This window comes from Canis aureus, chromosome 23 (genome assembly GCF_053574225.1).
Source record: "Canis aureus isolate CA01 chromosome 23, VMU_Caureus_v.1.0, whole genome shotgun sequence".
Classification (NCBI taxonomy): domain Eukaryota; kingdom Metazoa; phylum Chordata; class Mammalia; order Carnivora; family Canidae; genus Canis; species Canis aureus.
Genome location: NC_135633.1, coordinates 15,930,828 through 15,949,353, shown reverse-complemented (window position 1 = coordinate 15,949,353; position 18,526 = coordinate 15,930,828). Strand labels below are relative to the sequence as shown.

At 34.2% G+C, this 18,526-nt stretch overlaps 1 protein-coding gene across 3 annotated transcripts in view; it reads left to right on the top strand.

Moving 5' to 3' along the window:
* USP47 (ubiquitin specific peptidase 47) overlaps window positions 1-18,526 on the top strand; it is a 117,255-nt gene that overhangs the window by 15,233 nt on the left and 83,496 nt on the right. The gene's annotated exons all lie outside the window — the stretch shown is intronic.

Here is an 18,526-nt window from a genome sequence, read left to right as displayed (position 1 = left end):
CCATTCACCAGGTAGTGGACATTTGTTTCCAGTTTTTGATGACTCTGAAGAAAGCTGCTACAAGTATTTGCATACAATTTTTTGGGCAGTAAGTGCATGCTTAACTTTGTAAGAAACTGCCAAACTTTTCTGAAATGACCTTACTGTTTTGCATTCTGATAAGCAGCGCATGAGCATCTTAGTTGCTCTGCATCCTCCTTCTTGGTACTTGGCAATGTCTTTTTTTGTTGTTGTTTATTATTTTTTGCTTTTTTTTAACCATTCTAAAAAGTGTATAGTGATATTTTGTGGTTTTTAATTTGCATTTCTTTAATAACTGTTGATGTAGAGCATCTTTTCGTGTGCTTGAGGATTTTTATTAAGCATGATCTGAACAACAAACTTTATGCAAGTATTATATTTACTAGGTACTGATAGGAGAGAGAAGGTAAGAGTCCCTGTTCCTAAGGAGTTTATGATTTACATAGGGACCACTGGTAATTGTGTGGTCTGGTGAAAGGAAATGATTTAGGAATCTGAAAACTCAGTGGTTTGACTTTGCTGTAGTCAATTAGCCCTCTTTTTTTTTTTTTTTAAACATTTATTTATTTATTCATTCATTCATTCATTCATTCATGATAGACATGGGGTGTGGCCAGAGACACAGGCAGAGGGAGAAGCAGGCTCCATGCCGGAAGCCTGATGCGGGACTCGATCCCGGGACACCAGGATCGCGCCATGGGCTAAAGGCAGGCGCCAAACCAATGAACCATCCAAGGCTCCCCCGATTAGCCCTCCTGAGTCTTTGTTTTTACCTTCTTTTAAATGAGCGACTTGGGCCAAATAAAGAATAAGATTTGTCTCTATAAGCCTACAGAGACTTTTAAAGTAGTGGGTGTTTTTACTACTTTTATAGTAGTAGGTTTTTAACCTTTGTGAGAAGGCTATGCAATCAGAAAACAAAAGATCTTTGTAGATTTTTCTTGTTTGATGAAATTCATATTCTCGTAAGATAACCTTCTGCAGTTTTAAATATTATAAATTATAGATTTTATAGTGGAGGATTATATTTTTCTTAAGTCTATTATAAGGATAGTAACTGATAGTTCTATAATACCTTCTATTTGATATTATTATATTATCACTTGTATTTTCAAGATATTTTCTTTTGATCTTCAGAAAAACTCTTTGTGGGCCTTAAAAGTGACAACTAAATGACTTGCATAAGATTATATAGCTAAAAGAAAAGTAGCCAGCTTGTTTGGAGGGCTTTAGCCTTCCTTGATACTTTGCCCTGTGCAGTACATTTCTCTTTGCATTATAGGCCGCTCCAATAGGAAATAAACACTCTTCTAATAGTTTTAAGTAACCTTTACATTTTTTTCAATTGTACAATTTCATGTTCAGAGGATTATAAGAATGTAATATTCCTACATTAAAATTATTATTCATGCTTCTAAATAAAAGCATGGTAACAGACACAATAAAATAGTTTCTTTGATTTAGTAATAGTGCTGTAGAACATTCAAGACCTGTAAACAAGTCAGTTGTATCACAAGCTGAGTCACTGCTTGTCAACAACAGCCTACTCACAGAAGAAAACTTAGCAGTAATCAAAATAAAGATAACAGGAATAGTAAAGGGCGTACTATTTCCTCTCCTGAGAGTAGTTTGTTTAGCTTCTAAGTTTAGATACCTACAGTATATTATTAGTGGGTCACTCGTTACCAGTAGTAGAACAACTATTAGAAGGAATAAGGCAGAAATGAGAAGAGTATTAGGGTAGAATTCAGGAGAAAAATAATGGCATTATAACTTTATTGCCACAAATACGTTAACATTATAAAGTCATCAGAAAGCCTCTATTTCTTAGGAGATCGATGTTCATATGTAACTTTAAAGCAAGTCACTTTAGGTTCCAGAATTTCTTTTTATTCATCCGTTAAATAAGGAGCTGGATCACATGTCTAAACGTCCATCCAGCCTTAAATATTATAATTCTGTGTCATGTGTGATGTGTTATCTGATTGATGGTTTCTTAACTGTCAAGTAAAATATATTGCTCATAGTTTGATTTAAACTTTTTTCTTAAAGTTCTGAAACTTTATGTTAATTTTCTAATTGAATGGGTACTTGATGTAATTTTTACAAGTAAAAATAGTTTACATAGAACTCAGTTTTATATAATTAGTATTCTGATTATAATATGATGGGGTTCTGAGAGCTTGTTTTATGGGTATTTTAGAAGAAAATAGAATGCAGATATCAGAGGGACACTATAATAGAGCACAGAGAACAAGTATGAACATAGGTATTTTTACAAAAGTTTTAAAACATGCTGTAAGTCATACTATTATACTGTATTACTTGAGATGTTATATGATTTGGAAACAAATGTCGTAAATTAACAGACAGTTCATGTCATATCTTATTCCGTATTAGTTTAAATTCACAAAATCCATATCTTGATATATTGAATAAGCACCTGTAATTAATGCAGATTAGTTTATCACAGAATTTGCATTTAACTAAGATAGTAAAATATAATGTAGCTATATGTACAGTTTTTTATGCTTTGAACTTAGCTTTTATAACAGGTGCATTGTTGTCTTTTAGAAAATTCTTATATGAAGATTTGAATTTAGAAAATAAGTTAAAGCAGAGAGTGATTATTATCAAATTTCCTTTAAATAGCAAAAGCCTGGGACACCTGGGTGGCTCAGTGGTTGAGTGTCTGCCTTTGGCCTGGGGGTCCTGGGATTGAGTCCTGCATCGGGCTCTCCATGGGAGCCTGTTTCTCCCTCTGCCTCTCTCTCTGTCTCTCATGAATGAGTAAATAAAATCTTAAAAAAAAAGTAATAGGAAAAGCCCTTGCACTACAAATGTTTTAAAATTTAAAATCAGTTTGGAAAAGTTTAAAACTTTCAAAATCAATTTTTATAAATTTATTGAAGAGTTTTAAGAACATATTTTATGCTCCAACAGCAGAAACTATGTATTAATAAATTATTTTCCTGAATTTAATTTCCCAAATGTATTGTTTAGCAAATTCCCTGAAAGACTTAGACTTAACTCTGCTGTGGTCCATTTTCAGTAGTAAAGATTCTAAATTAGCCATTTTCATTTCTTACCTAATAAGCAGAATCTTGCATATGAATCTGCTTATGTTTTTTTCTTATGTACTTGTTGGTCTTTATTCATGTTCATGTTGAATTTTTATGATTCTCTGAAGTATTTATGTATTCCTGGCCAGTCTTCTCAAATCTTTGGATGTAATTGTTTTCTTTGAGTATATTAACAAAAGAAGCGAAATTCCATTAAAAAGCTAAAACAAATCCTAGATATATGAAAGACACTTCTTTTGAGAAATTTGAACCTAGAGTATAATTTCACGCTGATGAAAAGGTAGGGTTAAGAAGACTGAACCATTTGGGGGAAGTTGTAGAGGGATACTAGTGGGAATGGAGTTGAGGATAATTGTATCTAAGAAAGTCTTTTATTTTTGTTAGTATATGGAGCTTGTATCATTTTCTGATTATAATGATTCACAGAGATGTTTTGTTAGAATGGTTTAACTGTTTAGGAATGCTAAACAGCAAGAGGAATGGGAAATGTGATATATTTAATGATGTACTTTAACTTCAGTTTTCACCCACATTAAAACGGAAACAGGAAATGATTTAATTCTTGAGAAGTTAAAAGTTGAAAAAATGGCTAAAAAGTTATAACTTGATGCATATCAAATTTGATGATAATGTCCTTACTCTTAATTCTCTTTGATTTACATATTCCTTCCTAAATTAAATATTGAAAATATACTGAATAAAAAAGTTCATGATCAGATTTTTTAAAAGTATGATTAAAATTTTTATATTTAATTTAGGAACTGAGCTTCTTGGCAATTAACTTCTGTAGTTAGCATTTTAGTTTTAAAGTGAACAAGTGAGATTTAAATTCTGAAAATTAATTTTTTTCTAAGGGATTCTTATGAGTACTAAGTTAGTTATAGCCATTCTCTAATTAGACTTACTGTCCATCATCAGTATTTTAATATTATTCAGGAAATAGAACATTTTTAAAGATTATTTATTTACTTATTCATGACAGAGAGAGAGGCAGAGACACAGGCAGAGGGAGAAGCAGGCTCCATGAAAGGAGCCCAATGTGGGACTCGATCCTGAGACACGAGATCACGCCCTGAGCTGAAGGCAGATGCTCAACCGCTGAGCCACCCAGGCGTCCCTAGAACATGTTAACTATTAAATTTTCAGCTTACCTATGTATATATTTTTAGTCATTTAATTACTTCCTGATACAACAATCTTTTAATGTAAACTTTCAGTTGAATAAATATTTATTTTGATGTTCAAGTTACTCCAGATTTGGCCAGTGAGAACCTTTTCAACTGGCTTCTGAGTCCTTCTGACATATCTCACCATTCTTGGAGTACTTCCTTACTTTCTGTGACAGTGCAGGATATTCCAAGCTATTGTACTTTTCCAACCCTAACACTAAGATCAGTCATTTTACAAAGACCTCTGAATCCTTTTGGTGGAGAATGGTATTCAGAAATCATGATCTGGGGACTAGATGTATTTATTGTCACATGGGTATCCTTGCTTCTAGATCTTCTCAAAGGAGCTAGAAAATATGCACACTTACATATATAAATAAATCTGCACTTATTTCTATATCCTATTTCTCTCTATATATGCATATATACAGTCAAATTATGAAAGCCCTTAATAGGCAGATTTTATATTTTTTGAATTAGAAGAGAAAATAGAAATGTATTCCATGGTTATACATATATTTACATATATCTATAATATGTTCTTATGACTATTATGTGTTTGTAACGTAAAACCATTAGAAACCCAGTTTGCAGACATATTTGCTAATTCCACAGACTTAATGGTCATAAGTTCTATATTTAATTGAAAAATATTTAATTTTGGTAAAATACACATAACAGGGCAGTCCCGGTGGCGCAGCAGTTTAGCTCCTCCTGCAGCCTGGGGTGTGGTCATGGAGGACCCGGGATTGAGTCCCACGTGAGGCTTCCTGTATGGAGCCTCCTTCTCCCTCTGCCTGTGTCTCTGCCTCTTTCTCTCTCTCTCTGTGTGTATTTATGAATAAATAAAATCTTTAAAAAAAATACACATAACATAAAATTTACTTTCTTAACCAGTTTTAAATATACAGTTTGTTAGCATTAATTACATTTACATTGCTATGCTATTACCATCACCCATCCACAGAAATCTTTTCATCTTGTGAAACTGTACCCATTAGCAGTAACTCCCTGTTCCCATACCCTCCCATCTCCACGACCTCAACCTCTGGCAACTACCATTCTCTCTGATTTTGATTACTCTGGGTACCTCAAATAAGTGGAATCCTACAATATTTGTTTTTTTTTTGTGACAAGATTATTTCACTTAGTATCTATTCCTCAAGGTTTATCCATATTGTAGTTTGTGTCAGTATTGCCATCCTATTTAAGGCTAAATAATATTCAATTTTATGTATGTATACATACAGACCCATGTACACTATACACACACACACACACACACACACACACACCCCACCCTTGTATTTCCTTATATTTAATCTTATATCTGTATAAATATTTGCTTCCATCTTTTGGCTGTTGGGAATAATGCTCCCGTGAACATGGGTGTACAGCTATCTATGAGTTCTGCTTTCATTTCTTTTGGTTATAAACCCAGAAGAGAAATTGCCAGATCAGTAGACAGTTTTAGCACTCAGAGCAGGTCATGTATTTGGAAAACTTGTAAGCTGAAATGATATAAGTTGAATTTTAGTTTGCAGCATAGTTATAGTCTTGACTAAGAACTCATGAAGTCTAGCTTTTTGTGGAAATAACCCAAATGTCACATTGAGTCAACTCAGTTATTTTATGTGTGGGGTTTTGCACAGTGTATTAATCGAGAAATGCTCTAATTACTTAAAATAGCAGTGCTCTAATTACTAATACAAAATACTTCTATGAAATATACATTATCGTAGAATGTAATATTTCATTTTTAATACAAAATGATTTCTTCTCATTATCATCATTTCTATTTAGAGAACTTCCTTTAGCCATTCTTCTAGGGTAGATCCGCTAGCAACAAATATTTTAGTTTTCCGTCATCTGAAAATGTCTTTATTTCCCCTTCATTCCTGAAGGATATTTTCACTGACTATAGAATTCTAGGCTGACAATTCTTTTCTTTCAGCTCTTGGTAAATATTATGGAAAATATCTACCTTTGTGATATTTGATGAGAAATCTGCTACATTTGAATTGTTTTTGTCATTATAGATAAGCTGTTATTTCTGTTTTTAAAAGCTTTCTCTTTGTCTTAAGTTTTCAAGGATTTGTCTAGATTATGATATGTCTTGGCATGAATTGCTTTGTATTTAATCTGTTTGGGATTCATTCAGCTTTCTGAATATCTGGGTATATGCCTCTTGCCAAATTTGGGGTTTTCAGCCATTATTTCTTCAATTATTTTTTCACATCCACCCTCTTTCTCCTTTCCTTCCAGGACTTAGTTGACAAGAATGTTAGTTAGGTCTTTTGTTATAGTCCTACAAATATTGAGAGTAATTTTTTTTGTCTTTTTTTTCTTTATTCATATAAAGATTTCTGGTTTTTTTTTTTTTATCTTCAGATCATTGATTCCCTTGTCATCTTCATTTTACTATTGAGCTCCTATGAGTTTTAATTTTAGTTATTTTATCTGCTATTGTTGAGACTTTGTTTTTTCATTTGTTTCATGTTCATGTTGAACATTTTTATGACAGCTGCTTTGAAATACTTGTCAGAGGGGCACCTAGGTGGCTCAGGAGTTGAGCATCTGCCTTTCACTCAGGTCGTGGTCCTGGAGTCCTGGGATCGAGTCCCACAGCAGGCTTCCTGAAGGGAGCCCACTTCTCCCTCGGCCTGTGTCTCTGTCTCTCTGTGTGTCTCTCATGAATGAATGAATGAATGCATAAATCTGTAAAAAAAAAAAAAGTCCTTGTCAGATCATTCTAACATTTGTGTCATCTTGGTGTTGGCATCTGTTGATTGTCTTTTTTTCATTCAAGTTGAAATTATCCTGGTTTTTGGTGTGACAAGTGACTTCGTTTTATTCTGGATGTTTTGGGTACTGTATTATGAAACTCTGAATCTTACTTAAACGTCTGTTTTAACAGATCTCATCTGACACCATGCCAACAAGAGAAAGAGCGTGCTCCTTCATTACTGAGAGGTGGGGGTGGAAGTCCAGGTTCCTCCTCCCACCTTTATTTACAGCCTGGGGTGGGAGTGGTACCTTGTTACTCCTGGATGAGGACGAAGTTCAGGTTTCCTTTAAACTTCTGTGGATACCTGCTTTGCTGGAATGGGAAGAAGGACTATTTCTCCCATGAGGGCTCTCCTGATAGAGAAGTGAGGAGGTGCTTCTTATCACTGGGATGTAATGAAAGAAAGTCCCATTGCCCACTTGGTCTTTAATGCCACTCTAGTGGAAGAGTATGGGAGTGCTTGTTTTAGCCAGATGAGAGTGGAAATCTCTTGGACCTTGATGATGGGAGTGGAAATCTCTTGGACCTTGATGATGGGAGTGGAAGCAGAGCAAGTTATTTATTTATTTTCTACCCCTGTAATATTTGGCCATAGTATGATTAATGTCTAAAAGTTTCCTGTTTTGTGAGGCTGTCCCTTTTCTGATCCTTTAGCTAGAGAAGGACAGTCTTGTCTTGGGGCATTTTCATTTTCAGTCTGTGCCATTCAGACCAGGATGTATTAGGCAAAAAGAAAAACAGGGAATTAACCACCATCTCTTTCATTCTTTGGGTCCTGAGGTCCCTAGCCAGTCCGCTTCCTCTTCACCTGTCAGTGTTTTCTTATTTTTGTTTAATGCATAGTGCTTGTAGTTGTATTTAACAGATGGAATAGGGAAAAGTGTCACCACTTGCTCTTATCCCAGAAATGGAAGTATTAGATATTTTAATATGTAGAATGTTATGTGTGGCTTTAAGACTATAATCAACATTGATTTTTTTTTAAACTACTACCTAAATGAATACTATTTTCTTTTTAATTTCCTTTTAAGAGGCTTCCACCCTTCCTTCTGGCCTTTATTTTTCCAGAAATATATTACTTGAAGTAGAAGAATCTTAGTAGTAGAAGTTTATCATCGTAAGTCTTCTGTATTTTAGATATCCTTAGTTCCTTTAACTATTTTCCTGTGTAGTACCTATACATTGCCCACAGTCTGCATATTGTCTGTTTATGGTACCTGATCTTGACTGTGCTGGTTTTTATTGTTTGTTAATGTGTAGACACAGCAGTCTGTTGGTTGTACACACTGAGTGTAGTTCTTCAACTCTCCCTAGATATCTTTTCCATGTGTATTGTTACCTAGGCAAATTGCTTTTGTTTTCTAATTGTGCTCTTTGATTGAGGGATAGGTATTTTGTCTCTTTTGTTTGAGAGGGTAGGAATAGGCTAAAACTTTAAACATTTTACTTAATATATTGACCAAATTTGCTGACTGTATTTCGTATGATTTGCATATAAATTATAAAAACAAGTACACGTGCAGTGCTAAATATTTGGAAGCTCCAGAAAGCATAAAGGGAAAAAACACCTCTAGCTCTTATCCTCAAAGACAATTCTATTAATACTCTGATATGATTCTTTTATTCTGAAAATTTTCCTTCCTTCTCCTTCCCAATATAGACTCTTAAAAATGCAATTATATTTCATGTTTGAAGGTTAGCATTGCTTCTTAGCAATATATATTGGATATTTTCCCTTATCTGCATATCTCATATGTTACTTTTATTTTTTTATTTTTATTTTTTTTAAAGATTATATTTATTTATTCACAAGAGACACACACACAGAAAGAAAGAGGCAGAGACACAGGCAGAGGGGAGAAGCAGGCTCCACGCAGGGAGCCCGACGTGGGACCTGATCCCGGGTCCCCAGGATCAGGCCCCGGGCCGAAGGCGGCACTAAACCACTGAGCCACCCGGGCTGCCCCTCATACGTTACTTTTAAAGACTGCTTGGTATTCCACTGCATGTTATTTATTATAATTTTCTTATAAATTATTTCTTTTTTGGTTAGACAGCTTTTGATACGTTCTTTTTACATTTATAGTAATGTTCTACTGAGTATCCTTTTATATTCACATCTGTACATGCGTTGACTATACCCTTGGATGAATTTTTAAAGGTAGAATTGGTGGATTATCACCTAGGTCTAGTTTATTTTTTGAAAGAAAATTGGTTTTATTTCAATTTAAATTTTTTGTTTCGGGGCACCTGGGTAGCTCAGTGGTTCAGTGTCTGCCTTTGGCTCAGGACGTGATCTTGGGATCAAATTCCGCATCAGATTCCCCGCAGGGAGCCTGCTTCACCTCTGCCTGTGTCTCTGTGCCTCTCTCTGTCTCTCATAAATAAATAAATAAAATCTTAAAAAATTAAAATTTTGATTTGGCCATATCTATTGAGATAGGTTTGAAATTGGTCCTTTTTAAATTTTTTTTTTTTATTTATTTACTTATGATAGTCACAGAGAGAGAGAGAGAGAGGCAGACACAGGCAGAGGGAGAAGCAGGCTCCATGCACCGGGAGCCCGACGTGGGATTCGATCCCAGGTCTCCAGGATCGCGCCCTGGGCCAAAAGCAGGCGCCAGACCGCTGCGCCACCCAGGGATCCCTGGTCCTTTTTATTGTAGTAACTATTCCTTAGATTTTTCTTTAAATTTGATCATCTTTTTTCATGGCTTTGTCTATATAATTACTTAAAATGTTGAATATAACAGAACCAAAGATAGATAAGGTGTGCTTTTCTAAGTCAAGATATTTTGTGCCTTTTGTATTTGTTGATTTATCAATCTCATACTATCAAAAATAAGATGTGGGGTGCCTAGATGGTTCAGTTGGTTAAGCATCTGCCTCTTCATTTTGGCTCAGGTCAGGGTCTTAGGGTCATGAGAATGAGCATGGAGCCTGCCTAAGATTCTCTCTCCTTCCCCTCCCACTTGTGGGCGTGTGCACTGTCAAAATAAATAAAATATTTTTAACAAATAAGCAAGATGTGCATTGTTTGTAGTAAATTAAACTCTAAGTCATCTGTGTTTTGTTCCCATTTTGATTTCATTTATTATGAAGAATAAGACACAAAAACAATATGTTAAGTACAGTTTAAAGAATAATAATAAAATACTCAGGCATCTTTTACAGAATATAAAACATTACTGGTACCACAGAAATTTTGTATAACTCCCTCCTCAATTGTGTCCCTGCCTCTACCACCATTCTAAATTTTTGATAACTATGTTTTTCTTTTTTTTTCACCACATGCTGTGTCAGTAAACAATAAGATGACTAGTTTATATGTTTTTGAGCTTTATATAAATTTTGTGGCTTTTAGTCTGGCTAATATTTTGCTGTGACTTGGCTCTTTCATTTTATATTTTTGAGAGACATTCATGATGATGTACCTCATAGCATTTCATTTATTTTCACTGTTAGTCTTCCATTTTGTGAATAGACTACAGTTTATCATTGAAGGACACTTAGGATATTTACAGTTCTGTGCTATTTTGAGAAATGGTATCATAAACATTTCTGTACATATCTCTTGTTCCTTGAGACAAGAGTTTCTTTAGGAGATAGATGATGGCTGACTGGCTGGCTGGGTGGCCAGATAGATAGATAGATAGATATTCCTAGTGATGAATTGATGGAATGTAGGATAAATACATTTTCAGATTTATAAGTAATGGCAAAACTGTTTTCCTAAAGGGTTATATCATTTTACATCCCCTCTAACAGTGAGTTAGAGTTATTGGTTTATAGCCTTATTCACTTACTAATAATATTGTACATTCAAAAAATTTCTTTGTGAGCTCATTCTTTTCTTACAATCTCCTGTTCATGTCTTTGGCCATTTTTCTATTCGATTGTCTTCATAGTTTTATGGAATTTATTATCGTTCTGGGATACTGGTTTTTGTTACGTTTGTTGTAAATGTCTTCCCAATTTGTTTATTTTTTCACCCTTTTAATTTTTAAAATCAAGAAGTCCATAATCTTAAATTTTGTGTGTGTGTGTGTTTTTTTTGTTTTTTGTTTTTTTTGCATACCTAAAGCTTTTCTTTCCTATCCTAAGATTTAAAAAACCACATTACATTTTAAAGGATGTGTCATGAGGCTCCTGGGCAGCTCAGTCAGTTAAGCATCCAACTTTTGATTTCAGCACAGGTCATGATCTCAGGGTCCTGAGATCAAGCCCTGTGTCAAGCTCGATGCTGGGTGTGGAGCCTGCTTGGGATTCTCTCTTTCTCTTTAACCCTCTGCCCCACTCTGGACCCCGTACCCCCCATAAAGAAGGAAGGGAGGGGAAAGAAAGAAGAGAGGGAAGGAGGGATTAATTTATAGATATGGGCTTTTAATTTCTTATTTGGGCTTTTAATTCACTTAGATTTTTTTTTAATGTATGATATGAAGTATGCATCAAATTTCTGTGGGTTCCTTTGTATCCCAAGATCATTTACTAAAAAGTTTAATCACGTTTCTATATATATATCTGGCTCTGTTTTGGAGGTAACATGCTGCACCAATGTCACTATCCTAATTCCTATAGTTTCTTACTAATTTTTAGTATCTGGTAGGATAAGTTCCTCAACCTTATTGTTCAGGAGTGTCTTGTCTATTCTTGTAACTTTGCACATTCATATAGATTTCAGATTTAGTCCCTCTTACACCTCTAGTAAACACACACATACACAAAGTTGGAATTTTGATTGGAATTACTTTGAACCTATAGAAAAAGTTGACTTCTTTATAATACTGAGTCTTCCGCTTGATAAACTTAATCCATGTTTTATTAATCTTACCCTTTCTTTAGATCTTGTTCATTTCTTACAAAGAGATTTGGTTACATCTATTCCTGAGTACTTTGTATTTTAAGATGCTATTGTAAATTATATTTTTATTGGATTTTAAATTTATTTCTGATACTTTTTTTAATGACATAGAAACTTTTATAAGCTTTTATTGATAGTAATAATTTATATGTAAATTCTTTGGGTTCTCTAGATAGACAATCATGGCATCTATGTATAAGGACCATATTCTTTCTTTCTAATCCATTTAGGTTGTTTTTCATTTTCTTGCTTATTGTACTGTCCCTCCAGTACAATGTTAATCAGAAGTAGTGACTAGTGTGCATCCTTGTTTTCTTCCTAAAGTAAAAGCTTTTAGCATTTCATCATTAAATATATTTGCTATAAAATTTTATAGATGCACTTCATCAAGGGAATTCTCCTTCTGTCTTGTTATGCACTATCATGAAAGGATGTCCAAGAAAAGATTTAATTTTATTCAAATGGCTTTTTTGGTATTGTATGTATTGACATGATTTTTTCTCCATCTGTTACTGTGTGGCATATATATATATATATATTTAGATTTTATTTATTTATTCATGAGAGGCACAGAGAGAGAGAGAAAGAAAGAGAGAGAGAGAGAGGCAGAGACACAGACAGAGGGAGAAGCAGGCTCCATGCAGGGAGCCTGATGTGGGACTCAATCCCGGGACTCCAGGATCACACCCTGGGCTGAAGGCAGGCGCTAAACCACTTTGCTACCCAGGGATCAATCCCCTGTGATATTTCCACTGTTAAATGAACCTAGTTATGATATATTAAGTTTTAATACATTGTAAGATTTAATTTCCTAAAACTTTGCTTCAGACTTCTTGCAGTTTTCATGAGTGATATGGTTTATAATTTTTCTGTCTTCTATTATTAGTCTTTTTAAAGTTTACTATCTTACTAGCCTCATATGATTGAGGGAGCAGTTCTCATTTTTTTTTTTAAGATTTTATTTATTTATTCATGAGAGACAGAGAGAGAGAGAGAGAGAGAGAGGTGCAGAGACACAGGCAGAGGGAGAAGGAGGCTCCATGCCGGGAGCCCGATGTGGGACTCGGTCCCGGGACTCCAGGATCGCGCCCTGGGCCAAAGGCAGGTGCGCCAAACCGCTGAGCCACCCAGGGATCCCCTCTCATTTTCTTTAAAAGTTGAATTATCTTTGAGTATTTGGGAAATCATCCAGGTCTGGAATTTTGTTGATGTTATTAGGAGATTCTTAACTACTGATTCCATTTGTTTAAGAGCTTTAGGATTGTTGAGATTTTCTTTATTTCTGGAAGTTTATCCATTTTATTATGTTTTCAGATATGTTGATTTGCAGATTTTTTTCTACTATTCTATTCATTACTTTATCGCTCTGTTGTCCTTTGATACATGAAAGTTTTAAATTTTGATGAAGTCCAGTTTATTTTTGTTGTTGTTGTCTGCTTTTGGTATCCTGGCCAAGAAATCGTTGCCAACTCCAAAGTCATGAAACTTTTGTTTTCTTTTAAGAGTTTTATAGTTTCAGCTCTTATACTTAGTTCTTTGATCCATTTTGAGTTAATTTTTGTAGTTTTTATATTCATTTCTTTTTATATTTCACTCCTTTGTTAAAGAGAAAATAACTCTGGAACCAAAGTGTAAACATTGAGTAAAAATTGTACTGCCCAGGAGGGAACCAGATCCAGTACAGGAGGTGGGGAGTGAGAATAAGACTCAAGGCTCAGAAGAGCAAATATGGCAGGTTTTTTAAACCCCAAATCCATGAATAGTCTCTATTCCATATTAGATAAGCAAAGTCTCTCCATGCCTCTGATTTGCTGGCAACATATGAGCTGTTTAGCATTGTGTATTTATTGAGTTTATGGTGGTTTTTTCAGAAAATTGTTTTCATGGTAGACATAATTACGGTGCCACATGATTATGGCACTACAGTAGTTGTTTAGTAGAAATTAGGTAAGCATTATGGTCATCAGCCTAGATAGCCAGATCAGAATTCATTACCTTCTCTCTAGGATCACTTTTCTTCCTGCCTATAATAGATTTTTTTTTTTTTTGAGAGGTTACTGTGAAATATAATTCTGCATATTGTAAATAGACTAAAGAGGATATATCCTGTCTTTCTTCAGGTCTTTCAATAAAGTTCTAAAAGTATATGACTCCTCAAGCTTTGATAGCCTTTCCAAGCCTCAGGGGTCTATGAGTTGATCTGCCTCAAGCAAGTGATTCTCACTTGAAGTCTCTCATGTAGTTGCAGTCAAATGGTCACTGGGATTTTAGCCTGCAGAAAACATTCTTGAATGGGAAAAAAGCATGGATTCCTGGCAAAGGAACTGGTGAAGAAGGAAGAGAATACTTTTTTTTTTAAGTTTCTTTAACTGTGATCTACTGGTCACAAAAATCTCTGCTTTTGCATTCTTGAAAGACACTTTTACTGTATATAGCATTCTGGGATAGCAGGTTTTTGGTCCCGTCCCCCCCCCTCCCCCCCAGAACATTAAAGGTATGCTTAAGTTCTGGTTTCCATTTCTCTGGTTGAGAAATCAGCTGTCAATCTAATTATTGTTTATTTGAAGATAATCTGTCATTTTTCTGGCTGTATCTAAACTATTTTTGTTTATTTTGCTTGGCATTTTGTTGGTTTCCTCAATCTGATTGTTCTTGTAAGTTCTTAGCCATTATCTGTTTAAATATTCCCTCTACTTCCATTCTCTCTCTTCTCTTGGATGTTAGATTTTCTTACTATATCCTTCATGTCTCTTAATACCCTAATGTTTTACATCTCTATGTCAGTAAAAGTTTAGGAAATTTTAGTTCTATTGTAGAGGTCATTAATTCTTTTTTCAGATATTTTAAATATACTGTTAACCTTTGTGTTTTTAATTTGTTATATTCTTTTCTAGGAATCTTATTCAGTACTTTTAAAAGCCTGCTAATTGCTAACATTTACTTAAAATTTCAAAGCTCTCATTTCTTGGAGCATATTAAACAATCTTTCATGATGTGACTGGTAGTTTCAATATTAAAACTTTTATGTGTGCCATCTGCTGTATTTTGGTCTTTGCTGTCACTTATGGTGCCTTTTTTCTTATGTAATTAGCGATTAAAAAAATTTTTTTGGGATCCCTGGGTGGCGCAGCGGTTTGGCGCCTGCCTTTGGCCCAGGGCGCGATCCTGGAGACCCGGGATGAAATCCCACGTCGGGCTCCCTGCATGGAGCCTGCTTCTCCCTCTGCCTATGTCTCTGCCTCTCTCTCTCTCTGTGTGACTGTCATGAATAAATAAATAAAATCTTTAAAAAAAATTTTTTTTGAGCCATTTTTTTAGAATTATGAAAATAATTTTCAGGGAAATTGAGCTTTGAAATAGAAGTGGGTTCTCCAGAAAAAAAAAATGTGACTGTTTCTGTTATGTACTTGGGAAACTACTGTCTTAGAACCATTTTCAATGTAATTCATGGCTTGGGATTTTTCGTACCATTTAGTGTGAATTGGAACTGCAAATCCATTTGAAGGCTAACTTGTGACTACACATTCTCAGGAGTACCCCATTTCACATTCTACTTCTATTCAGCTTCAAGGTTTAAAATATGCAGCCCTCTCTTAGTCTCTACGAGAGAGAGAAGAGTAGTATACTACTACTAAATAGGACTTATTATTTATTAAATTAAGCTTTTATTTTCAGGTAATTGTAGACTCATTTGTAGACAATTAAGATAACTGTATTCTTTGCTCTATTTTCCCCACTGGTAGCATCTTCTAAAACTATAGTTTTCTTCATTTCCCTGTGATATTGTTGAAGACGGCAATTGCTGGGTTGAATGGTAGTTGCGTCATTAGTTTTTAAGAAATTACCAAACTGTTTTCTAGTGTAGCTGTACCATTTTACATTCCCATCAGGAAAAGTATGAGAGATCCAGTTTTTCTACATCCTTGTCAGCATTTGATATTGTCACTATTTTTAATTTTAGCCATTCTGATAAGTGTGTGGTAATATCTCATTATGATTTTAATTTGCATTTCCCTAATGGCTAGTGATATGGTCATTGACCATCTTGTGCTTATTTGTCATCTGCTTATGCTCTTTGAAATGTCTCATGATTTTTGCTTAGGTTCTAATTAGGGTTTTTTTATTTTTGTTTTGGTTCTAATTAGGTTTTTTTGTTTTGATTGTGTGTGTGTGTGTGTGTGTGTGTGTGTGTGTGTGTGTGTGGTGCTCAGAGTCCTTTATAGTCTAGGTACTAGATCTTTGTCAGTTATGTTGTTTGAAATATTTCTTCCTGGTCTTTAGCTTGTCTTTCATCCTTGTAGAGTCTTTGTAAAATAGACTCAATTTTGGTGACATTTAGTTTATCAAATTTTCCTTTTATAGGTCATGCTTTTGATGTTGTCTAAGAACTCTGCCTAGCTTTAGTTCTGGAATATTTTCTCCTGTTCCCCCCCCAAAAAAAAAAGTTTTATAGTTTTATATTTTTCATTTAAGTTTATGATCCATATTTGCATATAAACTAGTGTATACTCTAGTTATATAATGAGCCTTGAAATAGAGTAGATTGAGTTCTCCCACTTTGTTCTTTTGGCTACTTTAGTTTCGTTGCCTTTCCGCAAAAATTTTAGAATAATCTTGTTTATATCTTCAAAAACTCTTACTGGCATTTTGATAGGACTTGCTTTGAAGCTGTATCTGTTTGGGAAGAAATGAAATTTTTAGTATGTTGAATCTTCCAATTTAAGAAGACATTATATTTATTTATATTCCGATTCTCTGTTATCCACAGTGAGCAGAGAGTGCACTCTAATAGCACTTCAATGCTTTTAAATTTAAGTTTATTTTGTGGCCCAGAATGTGGTCTGTCTTGGTATGTGTTCCATGCACATCTGAAGAGAAAGTATATTCTTTGTTGGTTGGAATGTTTTATAAATAAACATTTAAATAAATAAAAAACATTTATAAATGTTGATTAGATCTTGTTGGTCGATGGTATTATTTTTTTCTATGTCTTTATTGATTTTCTGTGTAATTGTTCTAGCAACTGTTAAGAGAGAGGTGTTGAAATCTAAGTATAATTGTAGATTAACTTAATTCTCTTAGTTTTATCAGTTTTGACTTTGCACATTTGCTGCTCTGTTTAGTTCATACACATTTAGGATTGCTATGTCTTCTTTGTGGGTAGACCCTTTTATCATATAATGTTTGTTTCTGTCTCTAATAATTTTCTTTGTTCTGTAGGCTATAAGATATTAATTTTTAAAATTAACTCTTGCTCTCAATTAATGATTGCATGATTTATTTTTTCTATCCTACTTTCATGCAAAGTATTTTATATGAAATATATTTAAGTATTTAAAAATATTTTATAGATCGTATATTTGACTTATATTACATATATGTGTATATCTATATATGTGTGTAGTGGTAGTGAATTTTTTGAGATAGCATGTTGGGTTGTTTGTTTTAATCCACTCTGGCAGTATCTATCTTTTAGTTGATGTATTTAGATAATTTATATTTAATGTATGATTAATATGTTAGCACTTAAGTCAGCAATTTTATTTTGTGTTTCCTGTTTGTTCTCTGGGTTTCATTTTTCTGTTGTCTTTTACTTGCATTCCTGTGCATTTGCTTGAACATTTTTTAAAATTCCATCTTATCTATAGTGATTTTGATTGTATCCTTCATGATAGTTTTTTTAGTGATTCCTCTGGGTATTACCTTATATATACCAACTTAACGCAGCCTACTGGTGTCATCATTTTATCAGTTCAGTTGAAATACAGAATCCTCACTCTTTTATGTCCCTTTACCTTCCCTTGTTACAATATAATGGTGTCAGATATTTACTCTATACATCTGTAACCATATCAAGCAGTCTTTTCATTTTAACGTCAACTGTTAAACTTATTTGTTTGTTTGTTTATTTATTTATTTATTTATTTATGATAGACAGAGAGAGAGAGAGAGGCACAGAGGGAGAAGCAGGCTCCACGCCGGGAACCCAACATGGGACCCGATCCCAGGACCTCAGGGTCATGCCCTGGGCCAAAGGCAGGTGCTGAACCGCTGAGCCTACTTAGGGATCCCCTAACTGTTAAACTTTTAATAAAAACTTAAGAGAAGGAAAGTGTACTGTAGCTAGCCTTATTTTGCATGCTGTCACCTTTCTTCCTTCCTGATGTTCTAAGGTTTTTTTTCTTTGATCATTTCCTTTTTGTTTAGAGAATTTCCTTTGTCCATTCCTTTAGAGTAGTTTTACTGGAGACAAATTCTTTTAGTTTTCCTTTATTTAAGAATGTCTTGAATTCTGATTGACTACTGAAACAATTTATGGGTCATTCTTGAGGGACATGTTTTTCATTTTAGGATTCTGGGCTAACCGTTATTTTCTATTAACACCTGAAAAATATTGTGCAACTTCCTTCTAGCCTTTATGGTTTCTGTTCCACTTTTTGGGTTTCTTGTTTGTGTGTATGTTATTTTTTTCCTCTTTGTGTTTCTCTCTCTCTCTTTTTTCTTCCTAATTTAAGTAGAATTGACACACAATGTTACTTTAGTTCCAGGTGTACAACATAGTGATTTTGACAAGTTTATTTTATTTTTTTAATTAATTAATTAA